This window comes from Apodemus sylvaticus, chromosome 13, assembly GCF_947179515.1.
Source record: "Apodemus sylvaticus chromosome 13, mApoSyl1.1, whole genome shotgun sequence".
NCBI lineage: Eukaryota > Metazoa > Chordata > Mammalia > Rodentia > Muridae > Apodemus > Apodemus sylvaticus.
In genome coordinates this window covers 50,165,173-50,189,237 of record NC_067484.1, presented here as the reverse complement: position 1 = coordinate 50,189,237, position 24,065 = coordinate 50,165,173, and the positions used below count along the sequence as shown (strand labels likewise).

At 38.2% G+C, this 24,065-nt stretch overlaps 1 non-coding gene across 1 annotated transcript; it reads right to left on the bottom strand.

The window, feature by feature from the left end:
* Positions 1 to 1,064: 1,064 nt before the first annotated feature.
* On the bottom strand, positions 1,065 to 1,136 carry Trnae-cuc (transfer RNA glutamic acid (anticodon CUC)). The gene has a single exon. It is a non-coding gene; the product is annotated as a tRNA-Glu (tRNA).
* Between the last annotated feature and the right edge of the window lie 22,929 nt (positions 1,137 to 24,065).

Here is a 24,065-nt window from a genome sequence, read left to right as displayed (position 1 = left end):
TATGAGAATACTAAGATAATTTGATCATCACTGTTCCAGACAAGTGATAGTAACATTGAAAGCTTCAGAACTGGATAATAAGGGTTATAAGTAAGGCACAAGTCATGAAGTGTACTTATTAATTTATTTATGCGAGTTCTAGTTATCTTCAAATCTATACAAAACATCAAGCTTCTAAAGGTATAACCTTGATTTAAGGAAAAAAAAAAAACCAAAACAAGACATTGATGCTGAGCCATCAATGTCTTAAGTTAGAGTGCCACTATCAGAGGGCATAGTAACAAAATGCACCTAAAATATGAAGCTGTTCTGTGTTAGGTCACTCCGGAGCTTCAGACATATGTGGGTGCTTTTGTAATGAATAACTCATGAACTTGAATCAAAATATGTGACTCTTCTTTTCCCAGGCTGTGTGACTTTGTAAATTGCTTAACCTCTCTGACTGTAGAGTGTTGGAGGCAGCTCTCAAGAGAGAGATCATTGTAAGTATGTTGTATCGGTTCTGCATTTAGTGATGTTTATATCAGAGCTTGAAATCTCTTTACCAGAAGTTAGTTGCCTGATGGAAAATGCAGGTGCAACATGTCAGGCTGCTTTTGCCACGGCTAGTATTATTTTCAGAGGATATAGTAGAATACAAGTTTTTAGTAATTATTGCCAGGTTCAAGGAGTTATTGGGAAAGTAAAACTAATTTAATAACTATAAAGTAACTGGGTTAATAATCTGATTCAACTGAATGCATTGCCTTTAGCCTGATGACTGTCTCTGAATACTCCTTTAAGGGTGAAAACTTAAATGCTATTGAGTTCTAGAGAAGGCAGATATATGACATAAACAATTGTTAATCATTATCCTTTGGATAGTTTCAGAATTATTTTATTTACTATCATAGAATAGGTATCTTATAGATGATGGTTTTTTTTTTTTAAAGGCTCTGCTGCAGGTGTTTTTTTTATGTGCGCTGTTTTTTAGGACAAATGTAGAAACGATTGCACTTTCGATTTTTATATTTCAAGTGATTATTTTGTAACTTTCTATTTAGAAAGTGAGAGAAAAACAACACTTCCCTGACCGGGAATTGAACCCGGGCCACAGCGGTGAGAGTGCCGAATCCTAACCACTAGACCACCAGGGAATGTAATAGATGATGTTTAATGTTTAATGTTGAAATGAAAACAGTGAGTGATTACATATAACACAGTTAAAAAATGGCCTAGTTTCTATATTTCACATACAGACACACACTCACACACACACACACACACACACACCCACACATACACACACACACACACACACACACCTAACTGCTTGTGAAAATGACATAGCATTTTCCAAAATGTGAACTTAATTCAGTTTAGATTTCACTTTAATTTTCTATGACCTACAGAATGCCATTCACTGATGATGTAAAAATCTTTGAGTCCTATTTCTAAGCACTTTATTACTTGATTGTAAATGCACCAGTCTAAACTGAATGGCATCTCCAGGCAGAGATGGAGAATACTATCTAGTGTGGAAAGAATATCTTGTGTATTGTATAGATACGTCATCTGTCAATTAAAAAGCCTATGGTCTGTGGCTTAGTCAGGAAATTGAGGTGGGACAACTGGGAGAGAGAATTCTGGCATAGAGCCAGGTTAGAGATTCCCTGGGAAGATGTGATGTGACAGATGCATGGTACCTTCAGCACAGGTAACTTGCTACTTGGCAGAAGAATATAGGATAGAATAAGTTGGATATTTTTCCTATATCTAGTGAGAGTAGAGCCTAGCTATATGGCCAAGGTATTTAAATATATTATTAATTATATACATTATATATAATACACACATACACATATATACACACAGATATATGGAGAGAGAGAGACAGAGAGAGACACACACATACACACATACACACACACACACACACAGAGAGAGAGAGAGAGAGAGAGAGAGAGAGAGAGAGAGAGAGAGAGTCTGCATCTTATTTCCAGGAGCATGGGGCTGGGAGGAAGAACCAGGGTCTAACTTCAACAGTCCAGTCTGACAGTGAGTATGTTAATTCAGAGTTAGGAGACCTGGCCTGTCGTCTTTCAATGATCTTTGTAAGAGGATAGGCATGGAAAGTCACTCTAAGTGGAGATTCATCTGTTTTATTGCCTTCTAATGAGACTTAATGGAATCAGTAGGTTAAAAGTGGTTTTCATGAGTTATAATCGTATTTGAACTGAATGAGAAATGCCCACCCACATCATATAGTTATGTATTTGAAATCTTTGTCCCCTATGGGTAGTGCTGTTGGGGTGGGGGTCTTTAGAAGGCAAAGCCCTGCTGGAGGAAGTGTGTCGCTGGGAGGTGGGCTCTGAAGATTGACAGCGTTGCCCTGCTTCCTGCTCTCCCTCTCTGTTTCCTGTGTGTGAGAGAAACAGATTGCTTCTCCCTAGAACTGTAAGCTAAAATAAACCTTGTTTCAAAGTCACTTTTGGTCATATATTTTATTACAACAACAAAAGTAATGAAACAGATTCTTCCCCAAGAAATTATAGTGTGCTAACATGATCTCACCAGATTTTGACCGCTAGAGCAAAACCCCTTAGTACTTAATAAAAGTCAAGGGTATTTTTTTTTTTTTTGACTCTTTTGCTAAATATTTGTCTGCTTGGTTTTGTTTAGTATCTTGAACTTCAGACAGACTCATACTTTGGTGTAGGCAGGCAACATTAGTCAAGAGCCCCACTGATGAAAGAGAAAGAGGCCCAGGAAAGGCCAATCAAGAAGTGGCTATACTTCAGGAGTCAGCAGGAAGGCAGATGTTAATGATATTGACAGATCTCTAATTAGTCAGGTGACAGAGTTGGCTGTATAATCTTCACCCACTTACTTTGATGAAATGCCACAGTGTTCTTATTAAACACAAGTAACATTTGCTTTGATCTTGGCAGTGGGTAAAGAGTCAGATTTCGAATTAAAATGAGGGCTTTTTGAAGATCGCACTCACTTTAGGAATCTCGATGCTTAGAAATAAATTTTGATTTCATTAACTTTGGACTGTTTAAAGTTAATCTGATTTAATACTGAAAATCATTATTAGATTTTAATTTGATATTTACAATCAATGGTAAATAATTAAGAAGAACAATGATCCATTTACTTAGCAGCAGTGTTAAAGTACTTGAACACGTCCTACTGGGAAGCAGGAAGCACGGAAATTCAAAAGGATGGCTTGTTTCCTTAAGATTGAAAGCCACAGGGTATTTGATGTTGTGTATGTGTTCTGATACTGGAGAGAATATGAAAACTCAACCTTTCACCTAATTTGCTTGTCCTAGAGAAACATACTAGGCATTACATTAATACCTTTCTCTTTTATAACTTACCAGAAAAGGATGCTACCTAGGTGAGTGAAATGTTATAAGAATATTTCACATTTCCTATACTTGATGATACTTCAGTAAAATTCACATTTAATTTAATTTTAATTTTAATTCAAAAAGGAACTCCCACCTTCTGAAGTATTATAGAACTGTAATATAAAAAAAAGTGATGTAATTTTTAACTAAATTTGTACATCAGCAGTGTAAAACTATTTTGCATGTTGTAATGACATATATTATGAAGGGGAAAAATTTTACTTCAAAATCCATTAGGACACTCTAAAATTGTGACACAAACATTTGTAGCAAATTTATTGACACTTATTAAAAATTTTAAGGAAGGGTCTAACTAAGTAGCTCTTGGCTGATCTGCAATTCACTGCATATACCAGACTAGCTTAGAACTCATAGAAAGCTACTTGCATACTGCATGTTAGGACTCAAGGTATGAACTTTCATGCCCAGCCCAAGACATTTTTAAAAAATACCTATTTCTAAAAATATAATCTATACCTTTTCATTTGATACACACTTTTTAATGCTATATTTTGTATATCAGGTACTATAGAAGATGCTAGAAATATGCTGATTAGTAGTTAGAATTTATATAAGGAACTAAATAAGCAGTTGCAACTTCTAACTAGGGCTGTAAAGGGAAGGAAATAAGCAAAGAAATGGATTATTGGCAGGCACAGAACTATTTTTTTTAAATTATATATTTTTATTTTCTATGTTCTTTGTTTGCATTCCAAATGATTTCCCCTTTCCCAGTTCCCCCCTCCCCATATGTCCCATAAACCTTCTTGCCACTCATTCTCCAATCACCTCTCTCCTTTTTCTCTGTCCTGATACTCCCCTCCAATGCTAGATCAAGCCTTTCCAGGATCAGGACCCTCTCCTTACTTCTTCATGGGAGTCATTTGTTATGCTAATTGTGCCTTGGGTATTCAGAGCTTCTGGGCTAATTAATATCCACTTATCAGAGATTGCATTCCATATGTATTCTTTTGTGATTGAGTTGCCTCACTTAGGATGATATTTTCCAGATCCAACCATTTGCCTAAAAATTTTGTGAATTCATTGTTTTTAATTGCTGAGTAGTATTCCACTATGTAAATATACCACATTTTCTGTATCCATTTCTCCATTGAGGGACATCTGGGTTCTTTCCAGCTTCTGGCTATTATAAATAAGGCTGCTGTAAACATAATGGAGCATGTGTCTTTATTGCATGCCGGGGAATCCTTTGGGTATATGCCCAGGAGAGGTACAGCAGGGTCCTCCGGATGTGTCATGCCCAGTTTTCTGAGGAACCGCCAGACTGATTTCCAAAGTGGTTGTACCATCTTACAACCCCACCAGCAGTGGAGGAGTGTTCCTCTTTCTCCACATCCTTGCCAACAACTGCTGTCTCCTGAGTTTTTGACCTTAGCCATTCTGACTGGTGTGAGGTGAAATCTCAGGGTTGTTTTGATTTGCATTTCCCTAATGACTAATGATGTTGAACATTTCTTAAGGTGCTTCTTGACCATCCAAATTTCTTCAGGTAAAAATTCTTTGTTTAGATCTGTACCCCATTTTTAATAGGGTTATTTGGTTCCCTGATGTCTAACTTCTTGAGTTCTTTGTATATATTGGATATTAGCCCTCTATCAGATGTAGGGTTGGTGAAAATCTTTTCCCAATTGGTTGGTTGCTGATTTGTCCTTTTGACAGTGTCCTTTGCCTTACAGAAACTTTGTAATTTTATGAGGTCCCATTTGTTAATTCTTGATCTGAGAGCATAAGCTGTTGGTGTTCTGTTCAGGAATTTTCCCCCTGTGCCCATGTCCTCAAGGGTTTTCCCCAGTTTCTTTTCTATTAGTTTCAGTGTGTCAGGTTTTATGTGGAGGTCCTTAATCCACTTGGAGTTGAGTTTAGTACAAGGAGATAAGAATGGATTAATTCGCATTCTTCTGCATGCTGACCTCCAGTTGAACCAGCACCATTTGTTGAAAAGGCTATCTTTTTTTCACTAGATGTTTTCTGCTCCTTTGTCAAAGATCAAGTGACCATAGGTGTGTGGATTCATTTCTGGGTCTTCAATTCAAGCAAATCAGTTGCCTTCCTATACTCAAAGGATAGGCAGGCTGAGAAGGAAGTTAGGGAAATGACACCCTTCACAATAGCCACAAACAATATAAAGTATCTTGGTGTGACTCTAACCAAACAAGTGAAAGATCTATAGGACAAGAACTTCAGGTCTCTGAAGAAGGAAATAGAAGAAGACCTCAGAAAATGGAAAAATCTTCCATGCTCATGGATTGGCAGGATTAATATAGTTAAAATGGCCATCTTGCCAAATGCAATCTACAGATTCAACACAATCCCTATCAAAATCCCAACTCAGTTCTTCACAGAGTTAGAAAAAGCAATTCTCAAATTCATCTGGAATAACAAAAAACTCAGGATAGCTAAAACTATTCTCAACAGTAAAAGAACTTCTGGGGGAATCAGTATCCCAGACCTCAAGCAATACTACAGAGCAATAGTGTTAAAAACTGCATGATATTGGCACAGTGACAGACAAGTGGACCAATGGAATAGAATTGAGAACTATTTTTCTACTTCATTTTAGGGGCAAAGGTGTCAGAGAGTAATCACATGTAGATAGCTCTTGGCCAGCTCTGATTAACCCAGGACATCAGAACTAAAGCATATGTTACAGTACAGTACATAGTGTCACCAAAAAGTAGTCACTGAATTCTTTTTTAGTGAATAGTAGGAACTAAATATTTCATTTGGGGAATTTAGGTTAAATATTTTTGTCAAGTTGCCCATAATTATTTAAACATTATTCCTGTGAGCTCATAGATAATAGCATAGCAAGAAAGCAGAGAGCAGAGCTCAGAAGCCAGCCTCTTGTGAGAGTTTGGTATATACCAGAGTAATCTTCATAAACAATCACAAAAGGACTAAATAAATAGTAAATAGTATTGGACAATTCATTATTCACAGAGGGAAAAATAAAGACTGACTCCAAACTGGAATCATAGGAACCAATAAGCCCTCAAAGTGTAGAGGGTATTGTTGCCTTCCTGCAGTCGTGATCAACTCTTCTGACATAAGCAGCTCAGGGGAGGATAGTTGTGGTGGCTCATAATTCATAGTGACAGTCCATCATGATGGGAAGTCAAGATGGCATCAAGCAGCTCTGAAGTCAGGGAGAAGATGACGGTGAGTGCATATGCTTAGCTAGAGAGTTCTCCTTCAAAATTAAAGGTTTCATTTTCTTGACAATTTTATTCAGGAGAAATTTATATCTATTTAACATATACAAATATATGAATATTTAATATATTTATTGTATTATTAACATAATTTATATTGTATATATAATATATAAATATATATTTAAGTGAGTACTCTATTCATATCACTTCTATCCCTCTATCTCCCATTTTGAATTTTCCTCTTCCCTCCCTTCTCACTCTCAAATTCCTGACTCTTCCATTATATATAGATATATGTGTATGTGTCATATTCATCTCTTTCTGTCTGTGGGTTTGTCTCTCTCTGTCTCTGTCTCTGTCCCCCTGACTCTGTGATAGTTTGTAAATACTTGGTCCAGGGAGTGGCACTATTTAGAGGAGTGGCCTTGTTGGAGTAGGCGTGACCTTGTTGGAGTAGGCGTGGCCTTGTTGGAGTAGGTGTGGCCTTGATAGAGTAGGCGTCACTGTGGGTGTGGACTTTAAGCCTCTACTCCTAGCTGCCTGCAAGCAAGTCTTCCACTATCAGCCTTTAGATGAAGATGTAGAACTCTCAGCTCTGCCTGCATCATGCCTGCTTAGATGCTGGCCTGCTCCCACCTTGATGATGATGGTCTGAACTTCTGAACCTGTAAGCCAGCCCAATTAAATGTTGTCCTTTACAAGACTTGCCTTGGTCATGGTGTCTGTTCACAGCAGTAAAACCCTACCAACGACTCTCTCTCTCTCTCTCTCTCTCTCTCTCTCTCTCTCTCTTCCTCTCTTTCTCTGTATGTCTGTCTCTGTCAATGTCTGTGTTTATCTCTCAGTGTCTGAGTTTCTGTTTCTCTGTGTGTATTTATATATCTACAACTCATTGAGTCCATTTAGAGTTACTCATAAGTACATATATTTGGAGTTGACCACTTGGAATTGGAGAACCTATCAGGGGCCTCATCCATAGAGAAGACTGATTTACCTTCTCTCAGCATTGATTGCCTGTGATTTTTCATTCAGGAGAGGATCCTTGTGAGATTTCCCCTATTCAACTTGGCATGTCAATTGAGGCATTATTTAGGCAGTTTATATATATATATAAACTCAATATAAATATATATATATGTATATATATAAATATATATATAATCTCAATATATATATATTGAGATTTCATGGGTGTAGCTTCCCAGTTATATATAGAAGACATACTTTCTCAGGAGTTGTTCTTGTCCTCTGGTCATTAGCAGTCTTTCAACCCCCTTTCTATAAATTTAGCTGAGTTGTAAATGTAGCAGTTGTGTTATAAATGTATTAATTAGATCTGAGCACCTCATGTTCACTTGTTCTCAGTTTGGCCTATTATATCTTTCTGCGATGGCTTCCATCTGCTGCAAAAAGTTTATTTGAGGGGTGATTGTTAAAATTATATGTAGATACAATCAAAAGTATTAATAATGTCATTAGAAATTATACTGCTTTAGAAAAGAGGCAGAGGTAGGTTCTCCTCTATGACCTGATCAGCCACAGGTAGTTGACTATGTTTACGGTACCAATCATAGATTTCATCCTGCTGAGAAGGCTTTAAGGTCAATTAAACAGCTATTTGCTACCCATAAGGTGAAGGTGCCACTATTGTACCACTGATGATGTCTTGTCAGGCTGGTCATTGATGTGGTTCATAGGCTTTGTGTTCGTTACCTGTCAGTTAAGAAAATGCCTCCATAAGACTGGTCCACGTTTGTGAGTCATTTTCTTAAACAGTGTTTGATGTGGGAAGGCCTACATCCCTGAGGAGTATCATCCCTAACCCAGTGCTTCTGGAATGTATAGAAAAAGAGGCTGAGCCAAATAGAAGGCACAAGTTACTAAGGAACATTATTCCACGGCTTCTGATTTAGTGACTGATTCCAAGATCTTGCCTCTAGGTTACTACCCTGACTTCCCTCAGTTATAGAGTGTGAACTGACAGCTACGAGCTAAAATAAACCCTTCCCCCCATTGCTTTGGTCATGGTGTTTTGTCACAGGAATAGAGACCCTAAGGTAGTCTTTTTAAATGTTTTTTTAAAAATTGGATATTTTATCTATTTACATTTCAAATGTTATCCTTTTTCCTGGTTTCCCCTCCAGAACCCCCCCACCATCCCATCTTCCCTTCCCCTGCTTCTATGAGGGTGCTCTACCACCCACCCATCCACTCATGCCTTCCCATCCTGGCATTCTGCTACACTGGGGCATCTAGTCTTTACAGGACCTAGGGGCCTCTCTTCCCATCTATGCCGGACAAGGCCATCCTCTGCCTCATATGTGGCTGGAGCCATGGATCCCTCCATGTGTACTCTTTAGTTGGTCCTTAGTCCTTGGGAGCTCTGGGGGTGGGGTCTGGTTAGTTGATATTGTAACTCCTCCATTGGGGACTCCGTGCTCAGTCCAATGGTTGGCTGTAAGCATCCGCCTCTGTATTTGTCAGGTTCTGGCAGACTTTATAGACCTATTGATTGCCTTTCTTTATAAGCAGCATCCATAGCACCTTTAGATACTATGAAACTAGTCCTTAGGGAGGTGGCTTCTTGGTCAGTTCTAGTTTGATTCTTTTAAGTCCTGTGTTAAAAGTGTGTGGTGTCTTCAGTGAGAGAGTTTGTATCTTCTGGGAGGCATTTAAGGACAACAGCAATAGCATAAGTTGTTTTGGGGATTTTTTGAGGCTTACCATGCATGGAACTGGAAATTTTGTTACATATTTTATGGTTCTTGGATGGAGCATTGATATTCTTCAACTCTCAAGGCATAACTCCATTTAAACCATTGATATGTATGTATGTATGTATGTATGTATGTATGTATGTATGTATCCATCTATCTATCTATCTATCTATCTATCTATCTATCTATCTATCTATCTGTCTGTCTGTCTGTCTGTCTGTCTGTCTGTCTGTCTGTCTATCTATCTATCTATCTATCTATCTATCTATCTATCTATGATGTAGTCATTTATTTTTACATATATAATTACACTGTAACTGTCATCAGACATAGCAGAAGAGGGCATCTAATCTCATTAGAGAGAGTTGTGATCTACCATGTGGTTGCTGGAAGTTGAACACAGGTCCTCTAGAAGAACAATCAGTGCTTTTAACCACTGAGCATCTCTCCAGCCATTGGATCAAGAGTTTTTATGTTATTTATTTGTTTATTATGTTGTGTATGCCATTATGTGTATGATATGTGTGTGTGTGTGTGTGTGTGTGTGTGCTTGTGTACAGTGGTGTGTGCAGAGTATACTTTGCAGAAATTAGTTCTCTCCTTCCATTATGAGTCCCAAAGATCAAACTCAGATTTTAAGGCTTGGTGACCAATACTTTAATCCACCACATCATATCTTAGGCCCTGGATCAATAATTTAAAAAATCAAGTTGTAGACTAGTATTTAATATTTATATCACTTACACATGAATTAAGACAGAATCTAAAATTGGTAAAGAATTTTCACAAATAGGGGATAGAGTCCACACTGAAGAAACAGTGACAGATTGGCGTAACAAAACATGTTTAGCTTCACTAGACGGGGAAATGAAAAGTCAAGTTACAGAGAGATAGATTTTGAACCATCATATTGAACAGAAACCTGGAAGCATTGAGATACTAGGATTAGAAAAGCCACAAAGAAACAAACTTATTGAGATAAATAATTCTTCCCATCAGAATAAGCTCAGAAGTATTTTAAGAGAACCATTTGGCAATTTCTTGTAAGGCTGACCAAGCATCAAAAACGACAGCAGTTAAACACACAGCCTCATTCTGCAGGGACTCAGAAGCAACAATTAGACCTCCAGGCTTTTATTTTACACCAAGGAAGGTTTTCTATCTTCTGCATCAATTGATCACTGGCTCTGAGTCTGGTATGGGTGGAGGGTTGTTTATCATAATTTCTTTGAAACATTTGTAGGTATATGGATTCTTATATAACATTGTATTTCATAATGGGACATTAGAAACAACTCCCATCGATGAAATAACAGGATTGGAGAGATGCTGCAGAAGTGAGAGGACCTCAGATCAAACCCTGTTAACACATGAAATCCCAGAACACCTATAAGCTATATGGGTGGTAAAGGAAGGAAGATTCCTTGAAGCTTTTAGACTGGGGCACCTTGCCTGATATATGTAGAAGCAACCATTGAAAAGATCTTGGCTCATACAATGTAGAAGTTGTGATCTAACATCTTATTTTGTACTCTGACCTCCCCACTTGCACACACAAAAGTACACATACATATCATACACATACACACACATATACATATATGTATATATATCATACATACAAAGAGGGATGGAAAAGAATGACTAAATTAGAGTTATTTATAAATGAATATCTAGTCATAGATGCCAATTTGGTTCAAAGTAAAAAGGTAAATTTTAAGAAAATGAGTCTACTTTTGTCTAATTCTGTATTCAGATTTTAAAAAACCTTCCTTTTTATAAAATTTAGTGATTCTTAGTCTATTTATGTACATACAAGCATTCATCTAGGCCATAATAGGTGTATGCTGTTAAAAGACAGTAAACTATTCACATTATTTTCCTAGATAGGCATAGTCTTACTTGGAAATTTTCTGATGCTAATGTGATTAGGAAATTTAGAAAAAAAATGTTGAAAATTGCAATTATATCACTACACTCAGACATGGGCAACAGATGGAGAAAGACCTCTTTACTACTTCTTTCTTACTATGCCACATGTATTACTCCACTGGGTAAAATTAATGTCTTTTAACATAACTACTAAGCATTTTGATACAAGGCTGCATGAATCAAAAAAATTAGACCAAAAGGCTACACTTTCTCAAATGTTACACATTACACTAAAAGCCATAAAAAACTATCAATTAAGTGTCCTCATTACTGAAAAAATATTTTGGGAAAAGCCATTTGAATTGTATTTACATTAAAGGAGCTATCGATGTGTTTTTGTGACTCATGCTTACCAAGTAAGGTACAAGTTGAAGATAGTACATTTTTGGATAAAACTCTAAAGACCATGACTTTACCCCAAATATCTTTGAAGTAATAGAATTATGTGGAATGTTACTGAAATGTGATTGTAGCAGTTTTAGATTTCACATATTAGGCTTTTAGCTTTGATATTCATGTTTTTTTTCCATTTCTAGTGATGAGGAGACGGCCAAGTGTTTGTTCAGAAATGATTCCAACTAGGTTGTAGGTCACAGCGCTGCCTTCACTTTATCTGAAAAGGGAAGTCTGGCAAAACAATCCTGCCTTGCAAGGGGCTAAGAGTTCCAAGCCATATGCTATTCAATTTCCACTTGGGAGAGGCAATATTTACTCCTGAGAACAAAGAGAATAACAGATACCCACAGGGTAAGATGAAACAGAGGCATAAGTACCTAATTGTTAGCATAAACCAAAGGTAGTTCTCAGTCACATGTGATATCACATTGGAGAGGAAGGGTGTGGCAGAACTGCTTAGCCATATGCTATGGTGAAGTAGATCAGGATAAGAGGATTCACAGAAGAACGACATAAAACAGGGCTCCAAGGCTCAAAGATGAGAGATGAAAACTCCAAGACTGAATGAACTTCAAAACTAGACAAAATCTGACAGGACTTTCCAGTCTTTGTTTTGCATAAAATCTTGCTTGAAAACACAGACATCAATATATATACTTTATTGTGATGCAGTGAACTCAAAATCCTTGGCCTGGCATGATGTTCCTGTATCTCTTTTTAAAAATTGACTGCAAGAAATTCTAATACAAAGAGAAGTTTGACAAATTTAAATTGGGGTTGGATAGGCAGAGATATGCTTAAGCAGGTAAAGGACTTTTCAACCAAACCCAGTTGTACTGGCTGGTTTTGTGTGTCATCTTGACACAGGCTGGAGTTATCACAGAGAAAGGAGTTTTAGTTAGGGAAGTGCCTCCATGAGATCCAGCTGTGGGGCATTTTCTCAATTAGTGATCAAGTGGGGAAGGCCCCTTGTGGGTGGTACCATCCCTGGGCTGGTAGTCTTGGGTTCTATAAGAGAGCAGGCTGAGCAAGCCAGGAAGCAAGCCAGTAAGCAGCATCCCTCCATGGCCTCTGCACCAGCTCCTGCTTCCTGACCTGCTTGAGTTCCAGTCCTGACTTTCTTTAGTGATGAACAGCAGTGTGGAAGTGTAAGCTCTACAAACCCGAACTTACTTCTTGGTCTTAATGTTTGTGCAGGAATAGATACCCTGACTAAGACACCAGTGCTCTGAGTAGATCTCCATCATTCTCACGTTGGACAGACAGAACTCGGTCCCACAAGTTGTCCCACAAGTTGTCCCCTGTGCCATGTACCATGATACACACACTCCCACCTTCACATACAAATAAATAAATGTAAAAAAAAGGCAAGGTTGGCTCATCATTACTCTCAGTTGTTTTATATTAGAAAAGCCTTCATCTAAGAATGCGTTTACCAAATATGTCATAGCATGCAGATAATAAAGTCTTACTCCAAGGATTCTGGGAGGCATATAAGTTTTTATAGTGGAATGTTCTACAACTAATGGAGGTAACATCAGTTAAGTGGCATTCTTGCTTTCATTTATTAAGTCCTGTATTGTTTCCAAGGTTTGAGTTGAACTTAATGTGATTAGAAGCTTGATGCGGAATGTCCTTATATAGTAACTGGTTGATTTTTCATTACAGACAAGTCACCTAAGCATTTAAGCCTATGTTTTCTCCTCACTTCTATTAATGAGATAAACCCATTTCTTCTTCTCTTTCTTTTCAGTGGGACAAATTCCTTTGACAAACCATAGTCCATAGAAGCTTACACTTAAAAACATAAATCTTTGCAGAAGTAAAAGAAAATATGTAACTGAATTTGACATTACTTTAACCTAACTTCTCTAGAAATAACTTCTTTCTTGCATTCCAGTATATTTAGTTGCCCCTGAGTTCTTGTAGTTTATGTTTTGTATATTTTAATACATAGTCACTTTGGGGGAAATGCTGTATTGTTCTCTTATTCCCTAACTTCTGAATGTTTTAGTAGGAGAGGGCTCAACACAGTATAGCCTGCTGCTCAGGAGGTATCTTCTCTGAGTTACACAGATCATTGGGAGTTTACCATTAGTCAGTCTCCTGCATCTCACTGTCTGGACTGGTGGCTGCAGTGGTTGAGATATAGATTGTCTTATACTGTTAACATTGTACTTTTCCTGATGTACAGGTGTGAGTTTCATAAAGCTATCCTCAGTCTCTGTAGCCTTTGACACTCTGGTGTTCTTGCTGTTAGAGACAGCCAACTTGGCGTGGAGTGTTTTAGATCCAAGCCATCAAGAAATTACATTGAAGCTGGGATTTGCATGTACATTATATTAGGAAAGCACGACCCAAAGAGATGGATACAGAGTTAGGCTGTGGGGAAAGATCAAGGGGAGCAAGGATCCAACATCAGGAAACATCAGGAAAGTCCATCTCTGCCTGCTTTGGCTGGACTTCAGGAGTAGAATATATATTGCTGAACTTTTGGTTTATGCCAAATAAGTACTCTTCTTTCTTTTTTTTTATGAGTTACCCATTGGTTGTGAGGCAGGGGTTAGGGGAAGATGCTTAGTCATAAAGTCCTTTGCATTTCCAGAATCTACAGATGACTACCAGCCTTCTGTAGGAGCCCAGAGACTCCGTGTTCAGGAGAAGGTCAGAAGCTAGGGGGTAGATGCCCAGGGATAATGAGGTGTGGAAAGATTTAGTCTCTGGCCATCAGATTTCATGATGCTTCATTTTGTGCTAAATTTATATGAACTTCAAGGCTTTTTGAAAATCTTCATTGTTCATACTTTTGCCCAGGAAAATTTCCAAGAGGCTCAATGTAATAATATTTAATCCTTGCTGCCAACATGTCATAAGTCCCAAACTGATTCTTACAAGTTACCTCTTCTAACCTCAATTTTAACGTCACCCTTACCTAATACTTCTTCTTTTCAGTTAATAGTCTGATAGAGAGAAGTGGACCACTGTTTATGGAATGGCATATTTATGGTTGCTCTAAGAGTTTGTTGTTAGGAAAATTGTAACTACATACACACACACACACACACACACACACACACACACATCACTTAATGTATAAGGTTAATTTGTACTGACAACATTCACACAGATATTCAGGAAGCTGTTATCAAGAGACACACTCATTTTGTGATTTTAATCCTGAGAAAGGAAATATTTTTTCTTCTCTAGGATGAAATGTATCCACTGTAACCCACAAACTAGTGTCTTGTTTCCTGAAGAGATGGCACAGTTGTTCATTCTGTTTTCTCTGATGTTTAAAGGTAAAGTAACCACTAGGATGTTCACCTCTAACACTGTTACTAAGAAGCCTAGTGCCACACCTTGTTCTGTGTCATTGGTTTTAGGTTTCAGAACACAGCCCTTATAGGGTTTTTAATGCTATGGAGGGTCCTACTACCACCACTACCACTCCCGCACCCCCAACATACACACACACACACACACACACACACACACACACACACACACACACACATGCTATTTATTGTCTTCAGGACTAGGGTCCTGTAGGTCCTCCCAAGCAGTCAACTAATGTTTAGGGGGTACAATGCTTGGTGTTAATTGTCAACTTGCCATTAAAATTAACCAATGCGGGAGCCTCAGTTGAGAAAGTATCTTAATTGCCTTAAGTTCTGGAAAAGATAGATCTTAGGTGAAAGCAGGAACTTCTGTTGGCAGCACAGACAAAATCACACACATACAAGCACACACACATACACACACACACACACACACACACTCAGGAATGCAGGTACACACAAAGATTATTCTCATTTTACTCAAGTCTTTCCTTTCAAAGCCAAGTTAATTTAGCCCGTCCCTCCTGCCCTTGTCGCTTCCTTCTCTGATGTTTCCAGGCTTCCAAAGTGGACAGAGGACCAGTGATTCTCCAGGAAACACCCATATCTTCCACATCAAATTGGCAATGTTGAGACATTCACCCTTTTAGACTGAGCAACTACTGTGTAATCTGACTTTCTACTGTGAGACAGTCATTGTAGGGCTACTCCTGATATGGTGGCACACAGCTTCAAAGACCCCATGACTGCTTAGCCCCTAAATATATCATAGAGACAGCTTTGCTACCATTTCAACCATACCATATAAGATGATTTAATAAATCCATATATGTGAAATATATATGACATGTGTGTGTGTGTGTGTGTATGTGTGTGTGTATGACTGATATATATGTATATATATCAGTCATATTCTTCTGGCAAACCCTGACTAATACAGAGAGATTTCATATTTCACTTCCACACATGTATCCACTTTCCAAGCCTTATTCCCCCTCTTCTGTTTTGTGCTAAGTCAAGTTCCGTATTTCAACATCACTTCACGTGGCTCATTGTTGTTTTACAACCGAAAGGCCAACAACCATTAAAGAAACGTCAAATCCAGCTCAGAGAGCCTTTTCTCGGAAGTTAAGCCCTCAGTCAGAACATTTTATCCTCATATCAGAATATTTTCCCTCAAGGTTCATGCCAGGGCACACTTTCTGAGTTTATGTTAATATGAACTGAACAGGTCCTAAGAGCAGTTTGTTCTGGAATCCTAGCTCCTTTTCATATGGGCCATCTTCACAAGGAAAGGGTGACTATACTCTTGATGGGCTAAAAGAGTTCTGATAAATTTGGGGCTCCGTGGTTTTCATGCCATCCGCCACATATTCATAACTCCCGCCACTACCCTACTTGGGAGCAAACACTATAGTAAAAGACAAGTAGATTGTAATTTCCTTTTTTGGCCTTATTCTTAGTCACAGTTTGTGCTTATCTTGGATACATCTTGGATACTTTCTTAAGTCCACCTTTTTCTCTAAGTTGGTAATGGTATAACTATAGAGTCTCATTTTCTATGTCAATGTTACTAACAATAATTTCAAAATCTTCACAGGTCCTCTTTTCCCTATGTCTCCCAAATGCTAAACAATTTATTTACAAAGTCAGTACATTCCTTTCTAGCTCTTTATCTTGTTAACTACAAATTAACATATTGTTGTAACATGACCAGAACATGTCATGGCTTGCCTGGTCACGTACCACTAGGATATGATGCTTATTCCTTTCTGTCCTACTACAGTCTCAAATATTAAATCCATTCACAGCTTCTCCATGAAGAACCGCTTCATATATCAACTGCCTTAGTTTTCCTGGAAGTGGACCTCAAGCCAAAGGTTGTACCATAAGTGATTTATTAAGACTGACACTCCTAGGAGAGAGCAATAAGGGAGCAGGATAGTTACACCGAAGGAGGAGATAAAGTACTCCAACATTTCTGGTGATGTTCCGGGCTTAGATGATCCTATGGGTCATATAAATTTCCTCTGGGAATTTGTCTTCAGACACTTTTCTGCTGACTAGAATCATTATGTTGTAGCTTCTCTGAAGGAACTGTACAGTTCCAGGCACCCCTGCTTCATCACAGATGCAACTCACTGAAGAAGGAAGGACACAGACTACTGCAAAGTACACATACATGGAGACTGGGCACAGGGGAATGAGATAGAGAGTATAGAGGTGTGGCCTCAAGGGATCCCACCATGCAGCATCAATCAGTAGACAGAGACTTTAGAGGTGTGGCCTTAAGGGATCCCACCATGGGGCATCAATCAATAGACAGAGACTATAGAGGCATGGCCTTAAGGGATCCCACCATGGGGCATCAGTCAGTAGACAGAGAAATAGGGTTCCTGAACACAGTGCCTTTGGATTTTCCCAAACCAAACTGGCTGTGCCAGGATTTCTCTACCCTTATGTAGAACTCTGAGTTTACAAACAAGCAAGAATTAGATATCACCATGCCCCAACAAAAGCTTTGCCCTTATTGTATTTCTTTCTTCTTTCCCCCCAACACCAAGAAGACTCTTCATTTCTTTTTAGAAATCAGTCCTCATCTACTATCGTATGTTGTCTTTCTTACCCTATAGCCTAGAAAGGATCCATGACCATACCTTCCCATGGCATGATACTGTATTCTCAAGATGTCCTCCCATGTATTTAAAACCATTTTCCCTTTCAGGAAATTCCATCTCTAGGGAAAAAAAAATCAAAACCTAAATGCTTATCTCAACCAGATACCTCACATTAACTTAAAATATTTTCTTTTCAAATTTACACCAAGCGGTGACTTTTCTGAACTTACTGAACATTAGTGTACTGTGAAACAATAGATGGCATGGGTGGGAAAGGTAGCATTGCTTGGGGTAGAGGTGACATGAACAAAACATTGTTTTTCAACTCAATAAAGTCATCCTTGTTGGGTACATTCTTGTACTGTTATAGAAAATTCACAATGCTTCTAAGATATGCAACATTCCTATAAAGTTTTTGGTGCTGTACACAGTTTCTATTTTCTGTTCAGTCAGGCAGAAAGGTTGCCTTTCCTCTGCCCACTCTCTTCTGCATACCTCCAGAATCTTTGCCTAACACTCCATTCCCTACCCAGGTTTCTCTTAATTTTCATAGAGCTAAGAGAACAGATAGACATATCAGGTGAGGCTATCCTCATTTGAAAACATTGTATCAGCAGCATTTTGTTAGGATTTTTGTGACCTAAGGTCTAAGTTTGTACCCATGTATGGTTTGTCCATGTACATGAAACACACACATATGTATGTGTTGGCCTGGGGCAATTTAATTTATTTTAGATACTCTTTAAAAGGATTATTATGTTAAAGTTATCAGAAGTAGAATCTTTCGCAAAAGGGACAATTCTGTTCCCAAGATAATGTTACCAAGATTGTTCTTCATATATTTTATATATTATATGGATTCATATATTAAAAGGATTTAGGAAAATCCTTGTTCTTGCGAGGGCCATTTTAATTGAAAGACCTGTAAGTTGTTTCCTATGGCTCTAAAGGTTTCTATGTACTATGGAAAATAAGCTTGGACAGAGAATTAGGGAATATGAAAGTTACCAGAAACACGAAGCAGTGTTCACATTCACAGGCCACGTGTGAAGTTCATTGACTACGTGGGCTCTATAGCTTTCAATTAACCAAACCACACTGGGACATCTGGTGCTTCGAGCGGGCTACTTCATTGCACAGCTTTCTCAATGGGAAGCTGCTTTCTCTCAGAGAGCTTCTTGGAAAAATACTTTCAGAGTCACTAGTAAGATCAACCTTGCCAAAGTTTTAGCAGGTTCCATCTATTTTTTTCTTCAATCATGTGGGAGAAACTATTCTTTTTATGCTTAATTGATTCCCCTGACTCCTACTCATATTTAGGTAATGGATAGAACAGAACATGTTCGGGTAGTTCTGTGTCTACAGGAGTCATGGCAGTAGGTGATGACTTGTGAAGCTGAGGTCTCTTTAAAGATATAAGAGAGGAGAGAGAGGAGAGAGGAGACGGGGAGAGAGGGGGAGAGAAAGAAAGAAGGGAGGCAGGGAGGGAGGGAGGGAGGGAGAGAGAGAGAGGGGGGGGGGGAGGGGGTGAGATTTTTGCACCATATGTCACAGTGCTTCATGGTAGTCTCACTTCACTGGTAGCAGGAGTGCCTTTAAGAGGAGTGCCTTGGAGTTCTGGCAAGTTCTCACTGATTGTTGCTATTTCTGTTGGATGGTTGGCCATGGTTGTCAGGAAACCTCTTCCATTCAGGGAATAGGATCAGCTTCGTCTCTCATCTTTGCTTCTAGCTGTGAACTGAACCAGCGGAAGACAAGGTTTTCTTTTCCACTAGGTGCGTCAGCTCTTTAAAGATGTCAATGATGTCTTTGTTACAATGAATGAAAAAAATCCAAGACACCAATGAAGGATGTTCCCATGGACCCCTCACTGTTTGCGTCTGACATGCCAGCTCATCTTAATCTCTTCTGCAGGTTTGGAGGTTAGGCTCTAGAGAGAAGGTGGCACGAGGCACAATTTCCCTTTATGTTTTTTCAGTTATCTATGGGATTGAAAGCACAGGGATAGGAGAATATTGATGTTTCTAGAGAGGTTTTCAAGACTCAGCCCAAAGGCTTGAAAAACAAAGTATGTTTTAATGGGAGATCTAAGCATTCACTATGAGAGATGTTTTAAGATTGATAGTCTGCATTGCTAATAATGTGAGCATTAAAGCATTTATTTTGGTTGTATTTCAGAATGAAGAGCTGGTTCACTCTTAATTGTTTTTGAAAGTGTACTGAGTTAGGAAATGCTTTTGTCTTCACAGAAGAATCCATGCAGAGATGAAGTACCTGCCTGATACAGTCCAGTCAGGAAGTAGATTAGTAAAATTCCATTCCTTTGCAACTTTTGTTTGCTGTAAAGGCTCAACAAAACCAGAGGCATGCCAGGTCCCACCTTCATGCTGAGATCTGAAGGCATTAAATGTGAAGGAGACAGCACAACTACACAAGCTTAATGGTGTACCTCTGATATAAAGTTGAGTAGTGGGTCACAGACTTCAGTCTGCTGAGAGTGAGCTGACCTGGAGAGGCTGGTGTGAGCAAGTAGGAAATGCTGTAGCATCAGATGTTTGGATACACCCTCAGAGTGATATAGATCATTCACTTCACCTAAACAGCAATCCTTCCTGTCTCTTGTCAGATGCATACAGAGACCTTGAGACTTCTTTTAGCATCCCACACATAGCTTCCCCATCCACAACTACCTTTTTCTTCCTCCTTTCATCTGTGTTCTGTTTCTTATGCTGCTTTTGTGATTTTCCACTGTGGAGTGCCTTGCTCTGTTCTTTTTTTTCCCTTCCCGTTTCTTGTTGGTAAACTAGTTTCTGCTAGAAGGGAAAGACAATTTAGTTCTTCTAAAGGGATGAGATCGATTTGCTTCATTAGCACAAGTGCAGGACATGCGTGTAGAGGAAATGACTGCCTCTACGGATGATGACATGCAAGTATAAAAGCAGGAAACATTGGAAAGCTTTTAGAACTGTATTTCAGGAGTAAAGTCAGGAGTCCCCTCTTTTTAGCTTTACTCAGGTACCCTTGGAAGAAAAAAAGATCAGGTTTCCTGAAGTTCATGTTGTCTGAAGGGATAAGTCAGGGAGTATTTCCATATCATCAGTGTGGGTGTACTTTGCTAGGTGCTGAGGAATAGCCTCTCTTTCATACATCCCAGGGTCTTGAGCCATAATTATCATTGGAATACAGCCTTTCATCTTTGCACTATTGGTTCAAGATTTTTATTTAAAAGAATCAATTTCTTTTTGGTTCCATGGAATAATGGTTAGCACTGTGGACTTTAAAAGACACATTTATTTGTACTTCGTGTGTTTGAGTGTTTGCTTACCTGTGTGTATTGCATTGTATGTGGGCCTGATGCCCACAGAGGTCTGAAGTTGACATTAGATCCCTTGAAGACAATTGCAAGCCTCCATGTGCATCCTGGGAATTAAACTGAGTTCTTTTCAACAGCAGCAAGTGGTTTACCTTGCTCTTAAAGCAAATGAGCCCATCTCACCAGCACCATGTTCAAGTGTTTTAGGTCTCTGCTTGAATTGCTGGTCCCACTTTGAACATTTTCTAGAGCAGAACCAACCTATCTTTCTCTGCTTGGGTTTCCTCAACCTAGAGACATTTTATTTGGGTAAGTAGAAAACAATAAATACAATTTAAAATGTAGTCAATTTAGAATTTTAAAGTAAGAAAAGTAGTTATTATAGTGGTAATTAGAAATGGACAGAGGCTATAGGTGGTAAAAGCAAGTAGACATCCATCGCATGTGTGTGCAATATTTCTTAACCGTAGAAAGTGAAGAAACAGAGGGAGTTTTAAAAGGAGATTTTAATCTTTAGGCATAATCTTTCTTGTTGCAAGTAGCATTTCCAGAGCGCTAGCTTGTCACAAGACACATTGCAGGGAGAAACTCAGCTTGTAAGGACTTTCCAGCCTTCGCATCTGTAATCTAGACAGCCCCTCTCTCTGCCTCAGGAGGAAAAGGAGATGGACTCAAGCCTGCCAAGATAGTAAAAGCCTTTTCGGGGCTGTGATCTGTTAGATAAACAATTTTGCTACTGTTCCTCATCCCATAAATAACATGCTGACTCTGACTTATTTTTGTGTGTATCTCAGAATATAAAATCTTTTATTAACCTCAAAGTAATGAGGCCTATTCATCTAATTGATCACTTTTCCCCAGGACAAATACTAGAACATCCAGGTAAGGAAAGGCTGGCAGAACTGAAGAAGATGAGTAGAGGCCCTGGGTTGATTAAATCAGTTAAGACCATTACATTCACATTTGCAAGTAACATCTGCATTGTGATCAAAACCCTAAAATATTAGTAGTGGAGCTAATAATGATAATTGTTGTTTAAAATTTTGGTGTCAAAGAGTACCCTGAATTTATTTTAATCCTAAGATTTTTAGGTACATTTAACTGAAGCCAAGGAAAAAGGAGCCAGAGGGGAGGAAACAAGAGATCTAAGGAAAATGGATTTGCAAAACAAGTAGGTCCACCAGGGCTGGCACTAGCTAATGTGCTACTTTCTCATTTTATAGTCCTTTTTTAAAAAGTTGCAAATAAGTAAAAACAGCTTACACTAAATTTATAATCAAAACTAGAGTTTATGCAATTCAACAAACTTCTATACATTTAGAACAGGGATTTAGAAGCACAGCTATGGAGCTTTGGATTAAATTCTATGCTTTTATTTATTCATGCATATACCAACAAGATCAAAAAACAGTAAATAAGTAGATCAATATATCCATGTGAGTTAGAATTACAAAAGCAATTAGCTCTGTAGCCTTCTTTCATAACTCCTGTCCATTATCTGCATGCAGTCCTTCCTCATTCCTAGTAATTATGTGTGTACATATTATTGGTCAGATTCTACATGGGAGAGAAAATGCTCTTTATTTTCTTCTGAGGTAGTGAGACCTCATTTACTATTATTAAAATTACACAGTCTAGGCTCATTTTCCTGCAAGGTTTAAAACTTAAATTTTCTTTGAGCTGAATGATATTTCATTATATACCAAGATTTCATTTCCTCCTCATCCATCGATGAGCAACCTGGAGGTACAAGTCTCTCTTTGGTAAGGTGTGGCGCTCTCAGGGCATAAGTGGTGGCTGAAAGAGTCAGGCCATGTGATAGTTCTTATTTTTTTTGTGAAATTTATATCATCGTCATTTTTTAGTTAATAAGTGAAACAATAATAATGTGTTAGAACTACATATTGTTCCTTCCAAAAAGGAAAATCCTGGAAAATAATTTTAAAATGCCAATCTTTGTAGAGTAGATAGAGGAAAACCTATTGGGAAAGACCAGAAAAAAAAAAATGTCAGACAAATCTAACACCTCACTGAATTCAACCAGACAACCCTACTTAGAAATAATACTTATACAGTTATTATACAGTTAATTAGTCTAGGCCACAGATGACCATGGTCATTATGGACACTCATCAAAATCTGGCTTGATCTGTTTCAGTAAATACGGACACATGAGGAAGAGCCCCTGCCGCTTATCTGTGTTTCCTTCACTGTTACTTTTGTTCTGAAATAGCTGCCCTGAGTAGTCAGTACAAAAACATGATGGCTGAAAAACTTAAAACATTTACCATCTGGCTTTCTACAAGAGACCTACTCAGTTTTCAGAATCATTTTCTACATCCCTTCTGTGAAAAAAACCAAAACCAAAACCAAAACAAATAAAAACCTCCTGTTGATGAAAGAACACTGCCAATGTAGCAGAATCACCACTAACAAAGATAGAGGAGAGATTGATAGATGATAGATGATAGATAGATAGATAGATAGATAGATAGATAGATAGATGATAGATGATAGATGATAGATGATAGATAGATAGATGATAGACCGATGATACACAGATGATAGACAGATAAAAGATGATAGATAGATCTATAGATAGATAATAAAGACAGATATATGATAGATAAATAGATGGGTAGATAGGTAGATGATGATAGATACATAGGTGATAGATAGATGATAGATAAATGATAGGTAGGTAGATAGATAACAGAAGGCAGAAAGATGAGAGGTAGTAGGTAGATGATAAAAGATAAAGAGATAGATGAACAGATAATAGACTTTTATTACATATCTCAAAAAATATGATAGTGAAAGATTTCAGATCTGTGCTTTAACAAAAGCATTGCTATATGACACAGAGAGAATGGGTCAGCTGGCTTCCTTCACATTAAAATATGAGTGTTCCCATTCATCCATGTCAGATCTTTGGAACTTTCACTTATTCTTGCCATTATCCTTAAGAAGATGATGTTTCACTCGACTTCATAAATCACACGAGGAAAATACACTCAAGCAAAAGGCTTGCATTATGGACTCATTCAATTAGACATTCTGGAGGGCATGATTGCTTTAGGCCTGAAAATGGAACAGCATCTCAGTAGAAATTGAAAACATAAAGGAATGTGTTCAGGTAATTGCTTATTAAATTTTCAAACCCCAATGACAATAACA